Genomic DNA, 20,698 nt, shown 5'->3' with positions numbered 1-20,698 from the left:
AGTGGTTACAAGTTAAGCTGCTAACGTCAAGGTCAGCAGTTCAAAACTACCAGAAGAAAGATGAGACTTTCTGCTCCCATAAAGATTTACAGCCTCGGAGACCCTTTGCAGGGTTGCTATGAATCGGAACTAACTGACTCCATGGCACACCAATATATATCTCTATTTCCCAAGTGCTTGGTCTTTCCGCGAGGGTGATGATTCTATTTATTTGGCTGCCCTATAGTTTGATTGGAAATGCCTTTCATCTAAAACACATTTTAATAACTAAGCATTAGAAAATAGAATCTGCCTCTCCAATTTGAGTGCTTTATAGATAGAAAATGATTAATTCATTTTCATTTCATAGACTAGGCCCAGATTCTGAATTTAAAACATCTTTCTAGCTCTTTTATGTGAAAAAATTCTACATAAATTCATTCTATGTCTTTGTTTTTGTGGGAGGACTAGATTGTATGATTTATTATACATGGTAGTAAAATGTCACATTCCAAGGTTATTTTGAGAAGCAGTTGGTATCTGAAATGGTAAACTGTTACATAGTATTATAGTATGCTTATAATATTCTTATAAGTTAAGGGAAGCCGAATGCCATGACTTCTACCAGTGCAGAATAGCAGAATTGATCCGGAAAACTAAAATCTACTGATATTAAACGTGAGGGATTTTTAACTTTTCATTTTATACTTTTGGAGAAGTTATGTTCTGCTACCCCCCCCCCCCACCTGACCACCCAGAATGACCAGCTATAGGCGATACTGGGAAATGTCTAATCCTACATGCTTACCTCATATGCATGGAGATATGAAGCTAAGGTTTGACTGTTCTTTTGTCACCTAATAGTAACATGTTAAAAATATGAATATCAGTAGTGTCTTCTGAGAAACTGATTAATATTCTAGTGTATACAGAGTTGTGAAGTCAAGTAGCTATTGAATAACTACAATGTGAAAGATGCTAGAGGGTGTTATAAGGGACATTAATTGGAAGAATGACAGCTACTGTAGAGTGTAAAGTTCCACAAGAGGAGTGCTTGGGGATCTGTAAAGGTGGAATCAGGAAAGATCTTATTCAGAAGATTTGAGGGGGTTTGAAGGATGAATAGGGGCTCAGTGTGTAAGAAAAGGAATTCCAGTTGGTGGAAATTGCATTAGCACAACCATAGAAGTAGCATGTTTGAATCTTGGTAAGAGTCAGCTGTCCGATGTTATATTAGTGAGGATTCTCTTAGCAGCAAGTAATGAAAACTCAACTCCAACTAGTGGGGCAGCAGAACAAAAGTATTGGTTTGCTTACTTACAATTTTGTTCAGGCTTCATCTAATAACTCAACACAATGGCATAAGTACTGTCTCTTTTCTTGACTATGCTTTTAAGATGGCAAGAATCCTCATCCATTTTTCATCTTCTATTTGGCTCTGGTAGCTTAGTGGTTATGAGACGGGCTGCTAAACTCAAGGTCAGCAGTTGGAAACTACCAGCTGTTCTGCGGGAGAAAGATGAGGCTTTCTGCTTCTGTAAAGATTTATAGCCTCAGAAACCCTGTACGGGGTTTCTATGAGTCAGAACGGACTCCATGGCACATAACCACCACCATTTGGCTACAAGGACACCTTCTACAGATGCGTGTCCTAAAGCCAACCACTCCAAGGAGCCCCTCAGCTTTGTTTTTTGTTTGTTTGGGATCCTTAACCAGTGATGGAGTATAGAAATTGAAGCTACAACTTGATTATGAGTTATTGTCTTACTACTTGTCATGTGAGTGGCTTTGGTTAACTTACTAAGTACAAAGCTAGCCAAACTTTCTCATCTATAAATTGGGTATGCTATTAGATCTATCTACTTTAAAAGATTGTTAGGAAAAAAGTACATGGAAAGTTATCAAGTACTAAGCCTGGTGTGGTGCAGTAAAATAAACACTGAAATGTGAAGTCGGTTTGAACTGCAAGGTTGGTGGTTGAAACCTACCAGCCACCCATCGGAAACCCTATACAGGGTCATTCTAAGTCTGAACTGAAACGACAACACTTAACAACAACAACATCCACATGTAAGATATAATTAATAAAACTAATATTAACAATGTGACTATTTGGTATATCTCAACTTATTCTAGAACTATCTGGACTTTTTTGGCATATGATTAACACTTCCTTTATAAAACAGTTCCATGTCGTCCTTGCCACCATCATCATGAAATTAGTAAATGCTTAGTAAGTGCTTGTTCTGTGTGTATCAAGCACATGGCATGCAGCATCCTACTTATTCCTGCCAGCAGTCCATTGTACGGAATAGGTCACTAAGCGCTGAGAGGTAGAGAGCTTGTCCAAAGTCTCAGTGACAGACCCAGTGTCCAAACTCCGGATGTACGTGAGCACTCTTTCTGTGTAGCTGTACTCTCTCAAGTGCCTTTCTAGGCCTCCAAGTACCATATTTCTTAACTACTTCCTAAAAATAACAACCAAAACAGACAAAACCCCAAAACAAACAAACAAAAAAAACCCAAACCAAAACCAGGAGTGGATTCCAACTCATTGTGGTCCTATAGGACAGGGTACAAATGCCCCATAACATTTTGAAGGCTGTAATCTTTTGGAAGAAGATCACCAGGTCATTTTCTTGCAAAACAACTGGTGGGTTCAACCTTTTGACCTTTTGGTTAGCAGTTGATAGCTTAGCCACCGAACCACCAGGACTCGTAACCATCTCATGCCCATGCCTGTAACACACCAGCTTTACACACTTTCATGTCCTGCATGGTCTATTAAGACTCTGGTTGTCCTAAATGTTACTCCTAGAATGTAACTGTGAACTTTTGGTTGAATATTTTTCACTGTTACAACACCTGTGTGTTGTGTGATGGTGGCATAATCCTATCTTAAATTACAGCCACTGTGCACTATTAAAGGAGCCATGAAGGTGTGGCATGCATTGAGCTGTCAGCCGTTCAAACCCACCAGCCACTGTGTAGGAGAAAGATGAGGCTGTATGCTCCTGTAAAGCTTTGCCATCTTGTAAATCTTAGGGAACAGTTTTACACCATCATATGTGGTCACTATGACTTGATGGCAGTGAGTTAGGTACACTGTTATGTTATATATATATATATATATATATAAAAGTAGCAGCAATTGTGAGGATGGCACAGGACTAGACAGTTCATTCTGTTGTACATAGGGGGTCTATGGGTTGGAACTGACTCGATGACACCTAAATACAACAACAAAGATTCAGAGGCATCTTCAATTTTTTCTGTAACATGTCCTAAAGTGCTCAGTGAGGTTCCACTCCTGACATTGATCCTCTTCACTCTACCCACAGAGACATTCTTTCCTCTGTTGTTGTTGTTACATGCCATCTAGTTGGTTTTGATTCTTAGTGAACTGTATGGAGTTTCTTAGGAGCAACTGGTGGATTTGAATCTTTGACCTTGCAGTTAGCAGTCCAGTGCTAATCCTACAGTGCCACACCAGGACTCTACTGCAGTCAGTGTATTTATACACACACATACACACACACACACACACACACACACACACACACACACACTCCTCTTCCTGGAGTGCCCTCCCCATCTAAAGCTGTATTGGCTCTTCAGATCTGAGCTTAAACACCCCAAGAGAGATCCCACCCCACCATCCTCAGAGTTGATCTAGTCTACTTGTCTTATTGCTCCTATGGCATCTGTTTTTCTTTTTCAAGAAACAAATCTAAAATGTCATGAAAGCAAATGTAAGAAGGGTCCACCAAGGGCAAGATCAGGCCTGTCAAGCTCAGAGGAACTAGCACTGTGCCTAACACTTAGATGCAGAGATAAATGAAAAGCTTGTTGGAAGCTGTCCTTATTTGCAATCTATTATGCCTATCATTTTATTATACATATGGAATGTGTAACCCCATAAATACATACTCCATATCTATGTAGGAACTTCCATTTTGCTAACTTTAAGTATTAAGTGTTTGGCCCCTTTAAGAGATTAATCCGATAACCACACCTTTCTCTTTTAATCACTGCTTTCTTTAAAAGCTTTTACATTGGCTAGAAATTTCCTAAAATATATTAGAACACTTTCTATCATTTTATAAAATGCTCCTCATAGTTCCATATTGTCTTGATTATTGATCCTCATTATGAATTATTCATTACCTATAGTTTTGTGTACTCTTTTCTTATCATCTTCTATCACATCTCTACGTCATTGCTGATGGACTCTGATGTCTAATTCTTAGCCTCATTTTTCTCCTAATCTGCTTTAGATTTAGGAATTAATGAAAGGTACTTGTTAAGCCGGTCTGTTAATACCACATTGAATGAAAGCTTCAGAAGCAAAGTCCATGGCTTCATGGTGCCGTGTTAGATTTGCTTTATTTTTCATCTGTGTTCGGGGCTGGTTTCTGGATGCTTGATCTGAGTTCTGATCATCTGGGAAGAGAGATCTTTTTCTTTATATTCCTGCATTACAGACATAAAGCATTTAAAACCATACTCCAAACACTTGATAAGCAAAATTGAAGAGAACACAAACCAAGCATGAAATTGTACCAAATAATTTTCTCTAAGTAGAGCTGGGGAACTTGGTGGCTCCATACGATAAGCATTGGACTGTGAACCACAAGGTAGGCAGTTCGAGCTCATCGACTGATGAGGCTTTCTGTTCCCACAAAGATTTAAAGCCTTGGAAACCCTATACAGGTTTGCTGTGAGTTGGAACCGACTAGACAGCACTTAACAACAACTAGTAGTGCTAGATCTTCAGAAGGTAACTAATTTATAGTTAGGAATTGTTGTCAAGTGCTGTCAAGTCAGTTCCGGTTTCTGAGGAGCAGCTGATGAATTTGAACTGTCAACCTTGTGGTTTAAACCAACTTTGTGATTGAGTGCTTATCCTACAGCACCACACCAAAGATCCATTAATATTTATAATTAGCCCAACTGTTGTATAATGAGCTACATAATAATAAATGCTTTATTTTTAAAATGTTCTCATCATTCTTTTGTTTTTTAAATTTTAAATAGGACTGGATTGTGTAAGCAGTTGTCTTTCAGAATACAATTAGTGTTTGTAGCTATCTGTATGAGGAAACCAAACCAAAACCCCAGATCCACTACCATTGAGTCTATTCCAACCTACAGTGACCCTACAGCGACCCCAAAGAGAAAGGCCAAGCCCTGGTGGTCTCTGCTTTCAAAGGCACAATTCAGAGTTATTTCAGGAAAACCTGCTGGTAGGAACGCTCTTTCTCATCTCCTAAGAATCCCACATGGACCATTTACTTGGCATTTGCTGCATCCTTATGGTGACCAAGTTGAGGCCAAATGAAGTGAGTTGTACAGAATTTCATTTTAGATAAGGCAGGACCAGACAAAAACATTTCCCTGCCCCAACAGAGGGCATCATTGGTGGTGCCCTTTAGTATAATTATTGTTGTTAAGTGCCATCGAGTCAGTTCTGACTCAGTGACCCTGTACAGAGTTTCTAAGGAGCAGTTGGTGGGTTTGAACTGCTGACCTTGTGGTTCACAGTCTAGTGCTGATCAGTTTACTTATTCATTTACTGTATTTCAAGTAACAAATTGATAATTTGAGAAAAATAATGAAATAAAAGTATATGTGGGCCTTTGTCAATAAATGTTTCCTGATTGCTTCCACTACCTGACTGGCGCAGAGGTCAGTGGTGCACATGCTCTGTCCAAGTCACGTCAGAGCCCTTCACGGGGCTCCACTTGTGATGCATACCTCATAAGTTGTCTGGAGTCCTCCTAGCAGAGCCACGGACTTTTTGAGTGAGGTTAAAACAGTAATCAGTTTCTCAGATACAAGAGTTTTTTTCTACAGTGGGGTTCTCTGCACCCTTTTTATGCCAATGTACCATGGTACATAGTTTGGGAACATCATCCATATAAATTTAAGGATCCGTGGTGGTGCAGCAGTTAAATGCCTGACTGATACCTGAAAGGCTGGTGGTTCAAACCCACTAGCTGCTCAGTTGGAGAAAGATAATGTCAGTCTGCTTCCAGACAGATTACAGTCTTGGGAACGTTGAATTGACTCCCTGGCACACAACAACAACAACATTTGGCATTTAACTTGTTTAGACACTATTTTAGTCGTATTATTTTTTAACACATATGGAATTTGATGGCCCATTAAGCCTTGCATCCCAGGCGGTGCCCAAGTGGATGTGTGAGCAGCATGGCTGAGAGCATTATCATCTCTTCAGGAGCCAGGAAAGATCTAAAAGTTGATGGTTCAAACCCACCAGCTGCTCTGCAGGGGAAAGTTGTGGCAGTCTGCTTCCATGATGACATACAGCCTTGGAGACCCGATGGGACAGCTTGTTGTTATGAGTCAGAATTGACTTGATGCACTGAGTTTGGACTTGGTAGGCCAGGTGTCTTTCCTCCCTAGTTCTGGGATTCTGCTAAGTCTGGGCTGATATGGATGATCTTTTTAGAAAGAGAAGGACCACCTTTACATCAAAAATCTGTAAGCATTCCCTAGTTGGAATCTTACACTGTCTGGAATGACCCACACCATGAGTGCCTTTAAGTACAAAGTGCCAAGTGAGAGGAGCTGCCTTGAGGCCATGGCCCCAGCTCCAGAAAGAAGTTCTTCTGGAGAGAGGTCTACCGGAGGCCATGCTCACTTCACCTCAATCCTCATTGTCATTTTAAGTAACTTCTGAGTCTTGTCTTACTTCAATGAACAATTAATATAGGTCTTAATTCAGTTAACATGTAACAAATCTATCAAGGCCCTACTATGAGCAGTTACTAGGGACACAGTGATGAATAAAACAGGCAAAAAATAATAATAATAATAATACACTTGACTGTTAATCAAGAGATTGGAGGCTTGAGAACTACCAGACGGGCCTCAGGAGAAAGGCCTGGAGATTTATTTCTGAAAAGATCAGCCACAGAAAACCCTATGGCTACACATAAGATCACCATAAGTTACAGTGGTCTCGGGCTACTGGTCCTGGTCATGGAGCTTATATCATAGAACAGTGAGACAGAAAGCAAAACAAACTAGTAAGCAAGCCATAAGGTGTGGCAGAAGGTGATAGATATTTTGGAGGAAAATAAATCAGCAAAGGGAAACAAAAAGTGATGAGAGCAGGGGGTTGCAATTTTAAACACTCCCTGATAACTGAGTGAAGAAATGCTGGGAGAGTCTAGGGACAGACCTTTTGAACAGAGGAGTCTTTCAGCAAGAGAATCTTTGTTGCTTTTTTGTGTGTAACTTTCCAGAATTGTATGCACATGTATGTGTGTATGCACATATATGTGTGTCCTTAACAAATGTACACAAAAGCCATCCTCAAAAAACATGCTGTCTGCTACTTCCTCACTTAAATCACCGGTCTAGCCCATTTCCTAAGCAACTGCGTTGTCTTCTGCACTGTGCGCATGCGCCATGTATTTTAAACACTCCTCCATCGATGTGCTTTTAGGTTGTAGCTGATTTCATAGTCTTGCTCTAGGTCCACAAACCCTAGACTCATTTTCCCTATACCTTTTTTTTTTTTTAAGTTCTTATTGTGAATTGGGTGATAGGTTAACATAGGAGAACATCAGCTTTACATTCATCCTATCGTATTTTGTTTTGTTGCAATGATTACAACCCCATCCATGCATCATCATTCAACAGTATTTGCTTCTATCTGCTTCTCCTTTCCTATTTTCTTCACCACTGGTTGTATCTAGGCCTTTCTCTTGCTAACACCTATGCCTCTACTTTTTCTCTCTTTCTCTTCTAGTTTAAAGCAGAACTGTCCACGTTGGTTGCAGTTTCTGACTCCTCTCGCCGACAGGTGTTCCATCAGACCCCTCGTTTGCTCACTGATGCTGATGGGGAAGGACAATGTGTAGTCCCTTGTGCTGGGCATGCTGCTCATTTTAGATGTTACTCACTGATATTCTTGTGTTTCATTTCTTCCTAAGTCTATTGTTGTTGCTGTTAAGTGCCATTGAGTCAGTTCTGACTCATAGCGACTCTGTATAGGGTTTCCAAGGAGTGGCTGATGGGTTTGAACAGCCAAACTCCTGGTTAGCAGTCCAGTGCTTTTCCTACAGTGCCACACCAGGACTCCCTTCTAAGTCTATATTTGACTCTGAAGTCAACTTGCCTGCAATCTGACTGGACCTCAATGGCACTGAAAACGACAATCTCCTTCTGGCTTCAAGGGGACAGATGATGCTTTTCATCACATAGCTTGGCCGGACTGGCAGTCCCTGCTACAGACAGGCTGCAACAGTGTGAGCCATTATTAGCAGCATACTCTTAAATCCATCCCTTTGGTTACAAACACGAAACTCTCTATATAGCAGATCTATAACAGGAAAATGAAATGGGACTTTTGTTGTAGTACCTTTTCCAAAGATTAAGTTATGAGTTTGTTTGTTTATTTTTTTGTCCGTCCTAGTGCTTTCAAAATATGTGGTGCTGCATGAATTAGTTCAGTGGGTTAATAAAAAGTGTGCCAGCTGTCATAGTGCCCCATCTATGTGTGAGGATGCGTAAAGAGTGAAAGTGAGAGGAACTGCATTCTGCACAGAGGAAGAAGTTTCCTTATGAACAAGGACAGGGTCAAAACTGTTGATGTTGCTAGCTTTAGATACTACAAGAAAGTCATGTCTGCTTAGTTGCCTTTACCTAAGTTAGGTTGCCTGTTATCGCTGAGCAGAATGATGTATATTCATTAGCATTCAAATGACTCCTTTCTTCCAAACGATCTGTCTTTGGTTAATTTAACAAAGCAAACATTATATGAGGAGTTCTGATGTTATAGGCATATATTAGAAGGGTGTGAACTGTAACCACTTAACTATAGAAAATAAAATGGTTCACAAAGCCAATAAAAAGTCATTTTGTTCTGAGAAATCTCTCAGACCAGCATGTAATACCTATCATGTGTTCAGCCAGAAGAGAAAACGTGAAGAGGGGAAGGAGACTGTGAGTAGAATGGCATTGTGATGATGAGGTTAAGGAGCTGTCCAGCAGAACTAGCATTACAGTCTTTATGATCTGCAATTGCAGAGCAGTGCCACCATCCAGAAGTTCAATTGTTTCCCTGTGCTTTATTTTTTTATTTTCCCACAGATCTCAGAGCACTGCGAGGACTAGCTCAGCTGCAGCAGAAGAGATGAACTCCACTGAGATTCATCCCCACATGGAGGACATTGGTAGATGGCCAAGTCGTTAATCAGCAAAGTGGCAGAATCTGTCAGGCCGATGGAAAGAAGAGAGAACCGTTACACATGCCAGATGCAATTAAAATAATAAAAACCAAGAGGGAACTGCAAAGAAAGGGTGAAGAAGATTCTCAAGCTGCTAGCATGTTAGCATCTTGAACAGATGAGCACTCATGAAATCGATGATCTCAAGGACAAGTTTGAAAACGATTCCAAGATTCTTTATTACAGAATCATCCTTGAATGTCACTGACACCATCTTTAGAATATGCTAGCTCTGCTCTTCCTCTTGGGCTCCCTGGGTGGTGCTAATGGTTAGCCTGCTCAGCTGCTAACTGAAAAGTTGGAGGTTCGAGTCTACCCAGAAGCACCTCAGAAGAAGGGCTTAGAAGTCTACTTCCAAAAAATTAGCCATTGAAAATGCTATGGAGCACAGTTCTACTCTGACACACAAAGGGCCACTGTTTTCATTCTATAGTACTGCTACAACAGAAATGCCACAGTGGGTAGCTGTGTCAAACAGAAAGTTATTTTCTTTAAGTTTGTTGTCGTTAAGTGCTGTCGAGTCCATTCCAACTCATAATGACCCTTCATAGGGTTTCTAAGGAGCATCCAGTGAGTTTAAACCAGCAACCTTTTGGTTAGCAGTTCAGTGCTTATCCTACAGCACTGCACTAGCTATCGAGGAAGGCTTCCTCTCTCTGTCAGCTCTGGTGGAAGGCCTTTTCTCAGTGAGCTTCTGTTTCTCGATGACTTCCATGTGACTTGGCCTCTCTCTTCTGCCATCTCTACTTCTCTCATGCTTGTTTAATCATTTTCATATGTCAGAAAAGACTGAGTCAAGATATACTCTACTCTAACCCTGTCTCATTAACATTGCAAACACAAACAACCCATTCCCGAATGGGATTATAACTGCAAACACACAGGTTAGGATTTACAACACCTGTTTTGGCAGACACACTTTAATCCATAACAGATACTAAGAGTTAGTATCTGTCTCTTCCTCCTGCCACCACTTGAGGAAGAGGAGGCATTGATTTCAATGCTAGATGCTGTGCATGATGGTGCAACATGCCCATCAGCTCCTCAGCCAAGACTGTGGCTCCTGTGGGTTGTGCTCGTGTGATGATGGAGAAGATGTCTCACCAAGTGGTGAGGCTCCTGCTATTGCCAGAGACGGTTCTGCTCTGCCGAAAGCATGCCTTCCTATAGCACAGTGCACACCTCAGTGCACAGTGTACCTTGCTCTCGGCCTTTGGCTGTGTTGTTCTGTGCTCTCAGTGATAAGATCACAGGAGGACAGCTCATTTCTTCCAGTTACGGGTCATATACTCTTCATTAAAGGAACGGCCCTAGAGAGGTTTTGTCATCCCAAGGTGTTGGGTAAAGCTTTAATCGATCTGACAGTGCTGGATTTCCATGTCTGTAGTTCATTTCTTGCCTTCTGAGTTACTACAAGGATTGATTTGCACTTATCACAGCCGGCAGGGAACACCAACCCAGATGTTGGAGTTTTTATGGAGGCAATAATTTACACCTCTGTTTTCCCCTCTCGTATGTGGAAGCACAGGAGTCAGACAGAGAGAGGTGATCATATCAGCTTTATTAAGAGCACTAGCGTGCATGTGGTTGCAGATTCAAGTTGGCATCAGACTCATGAGACACAGATAAGCTCTACTTTACCACTAGATTTAGGGAACTTTCTGGAAAAATACAGAGCAGGAGGCCAGTAGGCCCAGCATCTTTGCCTAAGTAAGAGGCTGGTTGCTGCCAATATCTGCTCTTTTACCCATTCCCCGTGAGGTCTGTACAATTGCCATGACTGAGAACCCAGGTATGTGGGACTCATGATCACTTGACACAAAGAAGCCATAGCTTTGTTCTTCCTTAATCTTTTACATATTTCTATTCATGTAGTCTGAGGCCTGTATACCAATCCATGGCTCCCTCAACCCAGGTGCAGATCCACTCAGCAAGGAAAACACACTTCCAGTTTATCTAACTCTGTTGAGACTCCTGGTATGGTACTCTAGGATCAGCACTGGGCTATGAACCACAATGTCAGCAGTTCAAACCCACCAGCTGTTCCTTGGAAACCCTACACAAGTTTGTTATGAGTCAGAACCAACTCCACAGCACTGAACAACAACAACATTGTCTCCAACAGCACATTTCTGAATGAGAACAAGCCATTCTGAAGCTTGACATTAGCTTTTTTCCTCACCATTACTAATTTAACATGTCGCCAATTGAACTTCTAATCTCCTCCACCCCAACCTGTTCCTGTTCTTCCCAATTTCACTCAAGTCCAACTCCATCTGCCAGTCGCTTAAGCCAAGCAACTTGTAATACTCTGCAATTCCTTCTTTCCTTCATGGGCCAAGTCTACCACCACCACCATAGTCTAAGCCACCATCATCCCTTCCTGATTGATTACAAGAGCCTCTTAGCTGTTTTACTGTTGCCTGTTATCCTTCCACTGCTCACAACTCCCATCAACAGGCTATTTTGAACATGGCAGCTAGAGTGATCCCTAACAAGAAAAAGAAAAAAGGAATATATTATTCCTCTATTCAAAGCCATTCAGTGATTTCCCATCCCACCCAGAGTTAAAGCTATCGCCCCTAAGCACTCCTCTGTCAACTTATCCCCCTATACTCCCTTCCTCTCTTCCACTGTCTCTTGCTAATCAACTTGCTTTACTTTATTGCTAACACATATAAATACATGACATATTGCATATTCATTGTCTTTTTTTTTTTAAACCATGCTTGTAACCTAACTCTATGGATTTCTATATGCCATCCATGAGTATAAGAATTCTGGGATTTGTTTACATGTTTTCCATTGCTATGTCCCTAGTGCCTAGAACAGTGCCTGGTAGGTATAGGAGGTAAATACAAGGGTCAGTTAAAAAAATCTTGCTATAAAATCATAGAAACCTTTATTAAACAAAAAATATCAAAATGTAAAACTGTTGTTTCTTAACATAGTCTTCATCTAGGTTAATATATGTCTAAAGACGGTATTACTATCTTTCTAACCCTTCCCTGGAATCCTGTGGTGCTGTGGGTTAATGCACTAGACTGCAAAGTTGTTTGAATCACAAGGTCGGTGGTTCAAGTTCACCAGTAGCTCCTTGGAAATCCTATACAGAGTTGCTATAGATTGGAACCAACTCGACGGTACTTAAAAACAACAACAACAACAATCCTTCACTGAAGAATTCTGTGCTCTTTGATTTACACAACATCACAGCAGCAGTTTTGGCAGCCTTGAGAGACTCAAATTGTGTTCCTTTTGAATGTTTAGGAATAAAAGTAGTCTGAAGGGTAAGGTTTACCAGCAAAATTCTCATAGGACAGTCTTTGCAGAATGAGCAGGTATGTTATCACGATGGGAAAAAATTCCTCAGCAAAATTTTCCTGCTTTTCCCTCACCAAAGCAATTTTGTACTTTCTTAAAATGTCTTCCTAACAAATCCTAGGATTATCTTGTGTTCTTTGAGAAAATCTAGCAAACTTACCCCTTTAGAGTCCCCCAAAACAGTTGCCAGAGCCTTCTGAGCTGACCTCTGCTTCTTGAATTTTATTGGCTCAGCAATTAAATTCAGAAGCTACTGTTTTTGACTGAATAGTTTTTGGAGGTACCCTAACGAGATGAAGACAAGTGTGTTACTGAAAGAACATGCCTGCAGCCACCCAGTCAGTAATTGCAGAGACTTGTTGAGTTTAGGATAAACCAGTGCACACATGAACTGGAAATCTAGCAGTGATACTTTTGGACTTGCCTTTGTAAGTATTTGTTAAAGAACCAGTGAGTGAAGAATTGACTAACTTTGAAATATGGCACAGTGGGCCTCCTCATCTTCCACCACTAATCTAAAGCTCCTTTCCTACCCTGCTGTTCACTCACTAGAAAACTTCAGACCCTCCCAATGAGGTGAGATATCTGCCGCTGGCATTGCCCATGCTCTTCTGTGAGAAACACTGGAGAGCTAGAACCTGGAAGGGGTTGAGCAGACTTAGTTCCCTTTTTCTAAATGAACTAAAATCCAGTTGCCATTGAGTCGGTTCTGACTCATGGAGTCCTATGTGTCGGAGTAGGACTGTGCTCCATAGGGCTCCAATGATTGTTTTTTATGAGTTGATTGGCAGGCCTTTCTTCTGAGATACCTCTGCGTCGAGTTGAACTGAGTGTATTAACTCTTTGCACCACCCACAGACTTACTTTCAAAATTACAAAGGAAATTATTTACACTACCTCCTGAGATGTGCGTATTGGGTGGGAGATGGCTCAGGGAAATGAATAGAACTGAAGTCTTACCACATAGAAGCATGAAACCAGAGGGATAGTGGTCACCCCTGGCACATGACAACCTTGATTTAGTGAGAAGATGCTGGCAGATTAAATGCATGTACAGAAAAGGCCAAGACTGTTACAAACAGTTGCATTATGATCTCTGAGCACAAAAGTGATGGGGAAACACTCGGTGCCCAGATGTAAGTATTCTCTGATTAAAGGAACTGAGACTTCTTGAAAAAATGGCTGATTCTAAGACTGAGATGGGCAGGGGACTTGAATGTTCCATTCAAGTCTATAGCATCTTGTAGGGTCAGAAAGTGAGGAAGTGCCAAGAAACAAAAGGATGGGACATGTGGAAGGGATGCCATGTCAGAGGGTGAAAGAGCTTCCAGTGGTCAAATCCGGAGCAACGTGGGTAACAAGGTAAATAGCATAGTGTTAGCTTATAACCCAAAGTACAAGACGGCTTCAAAATTTCATGGAAAAAACAGCACCCGAGGACATAGAAGCAAATATTGTTGATGATGACGCATGGAGGAGATTGTAATCATTGCAACGAAATGAAACAATGAGTGTAAAACCGATGTTCTCCCATGTAAACTATCACTCAATTCACAATAAAAATGTAAAAAAAAAAAATCATGGAAAAGCTGCATTATCTTTTAATTCCATTTTCTATGAACCTTTTGAAGTCCCCTTGAATAAAATATATATCTATCCATGAGTCCACACTGATATAAATGAATGAATGATTAAGTGGGGTAGAAAAGATAAAGTTTCCTTAAAGAAGAATGCCAAATAATTTTTGCACTAATTATTGATTTGTGTAATAAGGAGATGTGGGATGTACTTACTGTCTTATTGTTGTTGTTATTGAGGACCTTTGAGTCTGTTGCGACTCACAGCGACCCTGTATAGGGTTTCTGAGAAACAGCTGGTGGGTGTGAACTGGGGACCTTGTGGCTGAAAGTCTGATCCTACAGTGCCACATCAGGAGTCCATTAGAATAAGAAGTGTTTTATCAGAACATGGAAAGGAGATAAAAGTAATTTAATAGTGTTTCTCAGTTTCTTCTGCTACAGGATTACTATAGTTACTTGAGGAGTTCTGGTAGCGTATTGGTTACAAGTCGGGCTGCTAACCTCAAGGTCAGGAGTTCAAAACTATTAGCCATTCCACCAGAGAAAGATGAGGCTTTATGCTCTGTAAAGATTTACGGCCTCAGAAACCCTATGCAGGATTGCTATGAGTCAGAACCAAGTCCACGGCATACCACTACCACCACCATAGTTATTTAGGGTCAGCATCATCAATAATAAGTTATGCTGATTGCATGAGCTCATGTGATGAAAATAGCACTTCTTATGGAACATCTCCCAAACACATGACCTCAGTCTATCCACGAGAAAGACATCAGACAAAGAAAAATTGTGGGACATTATACAAAACACCTGACCAGTACTCCCCAAAACTGTAAAACTCATCAAACATAAGGAAAATCTGAGCAAATGTCAAGATGAGAGGATATTAAGGAGATATACTGGCTTAATGTAAAGTGGTGTCCTGTATAGGATCCTGGATAGAAAAGGGACATCAGTGGTAAATTTCACAGTAGAATCTAAGTTGTTGTTAAGTGTTATCAGGTCAGTTCCAAGTGTAGGTTTTTGAGGAATGGCTGGTGAGTTTTGAACTGATGACCTTACAGTTTAAACCAACTTTGCTGTCCAGTGCTTATTCTCCAGTGCCACGCCAGGACTCCCCAAATCTAAATACAGTGTGGTATTTATTTAAAAATTAGCCATCAGTATTGGTTTCTCGGTAATGATGTAAAATGTTAATGGCAGGGAACATTGTATAAGGGGGATACAGGGACTCTCTGTACTATCTTTGGAGCTGTCTAACAAACTAAAATGATTCTAACATCTTATGTTTATTTAAAAAGTGATGGAGAATTAGTGAGAGCTTCCACTTGCAGTCCATTGAGGCCCATGTAGCCAGAACTTGACAGGTGGCTAATTCCTGATGATCTTTATTGGATGTGACTGTAACCGCCTGGCCATGCCTTTTATGTCACCAGACACTAGTCTAATTGTATCCCCTGTTTATGCAAATGCTACCTTCCTTGGTCCTTGTATTTTGTCTTCAGTTGTTTAAGATCAGATCTGCCTGACGATTGTCAGATTAAATAAATGGATCCATCTGATGATTTTCTTTCTTTCATCTCTGGATATTCTTTCATTCTTAGTCTATTGTTGTTGTTAAGTGCCATTGAGTTGATTCTGACTCATAGTGACCCTCTATAGGGTTTCCAAGGAGCGGCTGGTGAGTTTGAACCACTGACCTTGCAGTTCAAACTGACCTTGCAGTCCAGTGCTTATCCTAAAGTGCCAAAACAGACCTCAGTTCTTAATCTATTAAGATGTAATAAAAAAGTAGTTTGTAAGTGGGAGGGGCTCTTTCTGCAAGGGATTACAATTAGTGGCTGCCACTTCATTACTTTGTAATGGGAAAATACTCATATAATCAAACTAAGATGTCCCCTGATGCCTGAAATGTTCTTTGCTGAAACCCTCATTAACAATTGTTCTTCCTTAGTGATTGAAATTCAGACACTGTGGATTGCCAAAAGACTAAACCAATCAATTTAGAAGAAATGCAAACAGAATATTTCTCCATGACAGTGGTGAGACTTTGACTCACTTACTTTGGACACTTCATCAGAAAAGAAAAACTTCTAGAAAAGGACATCATGTTTTGTAAATTGGGTGGCCAGCAAAAATGAGGGAAACTCACAATGAGATGGCTTAACACAACGGCCTGAAACAATGGACCACAACTGAAGGTAACACAAGATTGGGCAACATTTCCTCCTGTCATACAGGGGGCCACCAGGAGTCAGAGCCTTCTCCATGGTCAACTAATCACAATGGCAACAGTGACTGAAAGTTCAAAATCCACAGATTTCTCAGGATAAAGTTTCCAAGGATAAGTTTGTGTGTTTTGTTTTTCTTGAACTGAGTGTTGTTACTAGGGCTCCCTTGGTTTTCAGGATTTATGTGTTACATTTCTTATCTTCTAGAATCTGTGGAGAAATTCTTTTGCCAGAATGTGTTTCAAGATGTGGAGAGAGAAAATGAGGTACCCCAGTTTTATGCACTGTGTGAATAATCACCACCCTGCTCTCTGGACACAGGAGAAACAGGGAGCAAAGAAAAAAACTTTGCTTGAGTAGCAAAGTCATTTGGTAATTAATTAGAGTGAGATGCAACATGGCAGGTGACAGTGGGTTTTGTTAAAAGGTAGGATTTCAGGATTCCCCTTCCCAGCCCTCATTGCTTTAATAGAGTTGTGGCAATTGGAATAGAAATATCTTAAAGTGGATCATTAGTAATTTTGCATCATAATAAATGATTTCTTGCAAGTAGAGCAGTGATACTTTTTCCAGGTGTCTGTCTCTTAGTTAGACACTTTCAGTTTTTTTAAAAATCTCATATGCAAAGTTGGTTATTAAGCACCAAGATAAAAAACCACAGCATTCAGAGAGAAAGCGCTGAGCGATGTGAAATCCCATCTCAAATAACATGAAAGAATGTAAACCTGAATCCTCAAGGATCTAAGTTTTAATAAATGAGAGGCCCATTGATCTTTAACAAAATTGATAACATATGGTTTTATGGTCCACATACATTTTAATATAATTTAGTTACTTAATTAAAGACAGTGCACCTTCCCCTCTGTTTTAAAGAGCATAGTTTTCACGGTGCTTAGAGCACACAGATAGTAGAGATGCAAATATTTCATGCATCAGAGACAACGAATTATAAATATAGGGCTATTTACAGCCTTTCTGGCTTCTTGACTCCTGTAAATTTGTGTTGATGGTGAGAATGTTGTGGGGAAGCGTTGCAGAGTTGGAGAATGTCGAATAGGCCACTGGAAAGGGACTAAACTAAAGGAGGAACTAATCCATACAGCAGGAGGATGGAATGAATTGGGTGGAAAGAACCAGTTTTGGGGAGTTTAAAGAGAGCAGAAGGTATGGTTTAGGAGGCTACTCCTTAGTGAGACTAAGTTTGAAAGAGAGATAGGTGATAGATGGAGAAGCTGGAATTTAAGAGGGTTCATTGGAATTGGGTCCCCTTTAACAACTTTAGGAAGATAACAATAAATATTCAGATAAATTTTAAAATATTTTTATGGTTGAACTGGTGTTTCTTGAACACTCAGAGACAGTCTCTAAAAGTGACACAATTACATTTTTGTTACCGTCACACACAGGATCTTGGGTGGGAGGTGAGCACCTCAGATTTATTCTGGATCGAGATAAGAGCACCTTTTTTTTTTTTTTTTTTAAATGTCTGCCTTATCTCTGGAATTTATAAGATCATGGAGTGATAAATGACAATATCATCTAGAACTCAACCCAGATATAGAAGTACTCAAAGTTAAACCGACCTTGTTGTTGTTGTTATGTGCCATGGAGTCGATTCCAACTCATAGCGACCCTGTACAGGGTTTCCGAGGCTGTAAAATCTTTATGGGAGCAGAAAACCTCATCTTTCTCCCACAGAACAGCTGGTAGTTTTGAACTGCTGACCCTGAGGTTCGCAGCCCGATTCGTAACCACTACGCTACCAGAGCTCCTTTAAAATAAATAAAATAAGGAGTACAACTTTGCAGAGAATATGTGGTTTAGGACTAGATGGAGTCTCATCTTCATGTGGTTCCAATGGGGACTTAGGTCTATGTGGTATCAGGAGTGATCTCCAAAATGAGGAAATCTGGAAAACTTACTCATAAAAGTTTCACTTGGGAATTGGATTTTTAAGATAATCATTTAATTATTAGAGGGGATCCCTCCACTACCCGCTACCCTTGAGTCAATTTGGACTCACTATAGGACACAGTAGACTGAGACTGTAAATCTTGATAGGAGCAGGCTGGTGGATTTGAACTGCTGATCTTGCAGTTAGCAGTCCAATGCTTTACTCACTGAAACATCAAGGTTCCTTAGATGGAGTCCCTAAAAGATGCAAATGGTTAATTTGCATTACTGCTAATCAAAAGATTATAAGTTTGAGTCCACCCAGAGGTCCCTTCAAAGAAGGCCCAGCAATCTACTTACCAAAAAAAAAAAGCCATAGAAAACTCTATGATGAAGCACAGTTCTACTTGGACACCCATGGAGTGGCCATGATTTGGAATTGACGTGATGGCGAACAGCTGTGTGTTACAAGGTAGTTTGATATTTACAGAAAGAAAAAAAAAAAGCAGATAGTAAAGAGAATTTCTATGTACCTCACACCCCATTTGGAAACCGGACTTTAACCCAACCTTAATAGTAACCTAATGTCTCAAGAAACTGGAGTTATCCACAGATGGGACAAGAAGGCTGCTGACAAAGGCACTCAGGGCTTCTTTCTAGTACTTGCAGGAGAGGCCACATCCTGTGTGGACTGGCCACAGCTGGGGATTTCAGTCCAACATGGAATCATGGTCGAGGTTCCCTCTGATCAGCCATGAGTGATATTTGTGGACAGCACCAGGCTAGAGTCCAGAGAAGAGCTTGGAACTGTGGCTGAATGACACCATTGAAACACCCCAGTGTGTGGACCCAGAGAGCTCGTAACATCTTCAGTTGGGCTTCTCTGCTGGTGTTTATAGTTTGGTTTCCAAACTTTGGGATGTGGTCTTTATGTTGCAGATGAGGTGGGCTGAGGTAAGTAGGGGAGAAACGAGATACCTTGTCACCATGCAGAATATGTGCTTTGTAAAACCTCTGTACATATTATCTTTTGTTTTCAAGATGCGTGACCTTTTCTCTCTTCACGGACCATCTAGTTACACATTGTTCCTTGTTCCATTCCAGGAGAACAAAAGAGACGGTGATTTCTCAAGGTGGCTACTGCTGCCTGAGGAAATATGGATTTGCTTTTTTCCCTTCTGTCGTACAAGGAACTCGTTCATGTTGCACAAGTCTGTCACCACTTCCACTAGCTTGTGAGTGATGAAAGCCTCTGTAAACAGACAAAACAAAATTTATATCAATGGGCCATAATCAGGAAGAAAATGTCCATATATCCTTAGGTCACTTTTGCTTTCTATTTTTTCCATTATCTAAGCATGGTGGCTCCATACAATAAGCACTGGACTGAGAACCACAAGGTGCATAGTTCAATCCCTCCAGTTGCTCCACGGGAGAAAGATGTGGCTTTCAGCTCCCTCAAAGATTTAAAGTCTCAGAAGCTCTGTACAGGATAGCTATGAGTCGGAATTGACTCTATGGCATTTAACAATAACAACGAATGGAGACCCTACAGTCTTGGTGTGGCGCCATAGGGTAAGCACTGCATGGCTAACCACAAGGTCAGTAGTTCAAATCTACCAGATGCTCCTTGGAGACCTTATACAGGGTCATTATGAGTTGGAACATACTCAACTGTACTTAACAACAAGGGAAATCCTGGCCATTATCATGTATGGTAGAAGTGTCTCAGGGTATAAGTAATTCAGCACTGGGCTACTCACTGAAAGATTGAGGTTTGAATCCACAAAGAGGTGCCTCAGAAGAAAAGGCCTGGTGATTTACTTCTGAATGATCACAGCCATTGAAGGCTTTAGACCTTGGGGATCATAGTTCTACTTTGAAACGTATGAAGTTGCCAAGACTTGAAATGGACGGCGGTAGGTTGTTCGTTTTGTTTTGTTTTGAATCATATAGACTGATACAGTACTAATATTTATATTTCATTTATCCAACCTATAAATTAGGTGATTTGAGGAAAAAGAAGAGAATGAGACAGTAGGCCCACGCTGAAAGTACTTATATGCTAGTAAGGAGACAGATCTGTAGTCTGCTGAGACACAATTAGTAATGATAATAATAATCCTGATTGTTATAATCTTTTATTGAAGACTTACTACAAACCAGGCATTGTGCTGTTTTGAGTATTTTATCCCATTTTTTATCACAAAAATGACATGAATTAGAACTTTATTCACCTCTGTCTTACAATTGATGGAAGTCAGTTTTGGAAAGGTTAAATAATGAACATACTCAGTTTCACTGTTAACAAACAGATGACAAATGAAAGTATCAGGTAACTACAGAAAGAGGCACAATTAATTCCACCTGCAGTGATTACTTCAGGGGGAGGTGGCATTTGTGCCAAGTTTGAAGAAATACAGTGTTT

This window comes from Chrysochloris asiatica, unplaced genomic scaffold (genome assembly GCF_000296735.1).
Source record: "Chrysochloris asiatica unplaced genomic scaffold, ChrAsi1.0 scaffold00014, whole genome shotgun sequence".
In the NCBI taxonomy this organism is placed as follows: Eukaryota; Metazoa; Chordata; class Mammalia; order Afrosoricida; family Chrysochloridae; genus Chrysochloris; species Chrysochloris asiatica.
Note: the sequence above shows the minus strand (reverse complement) of the source record.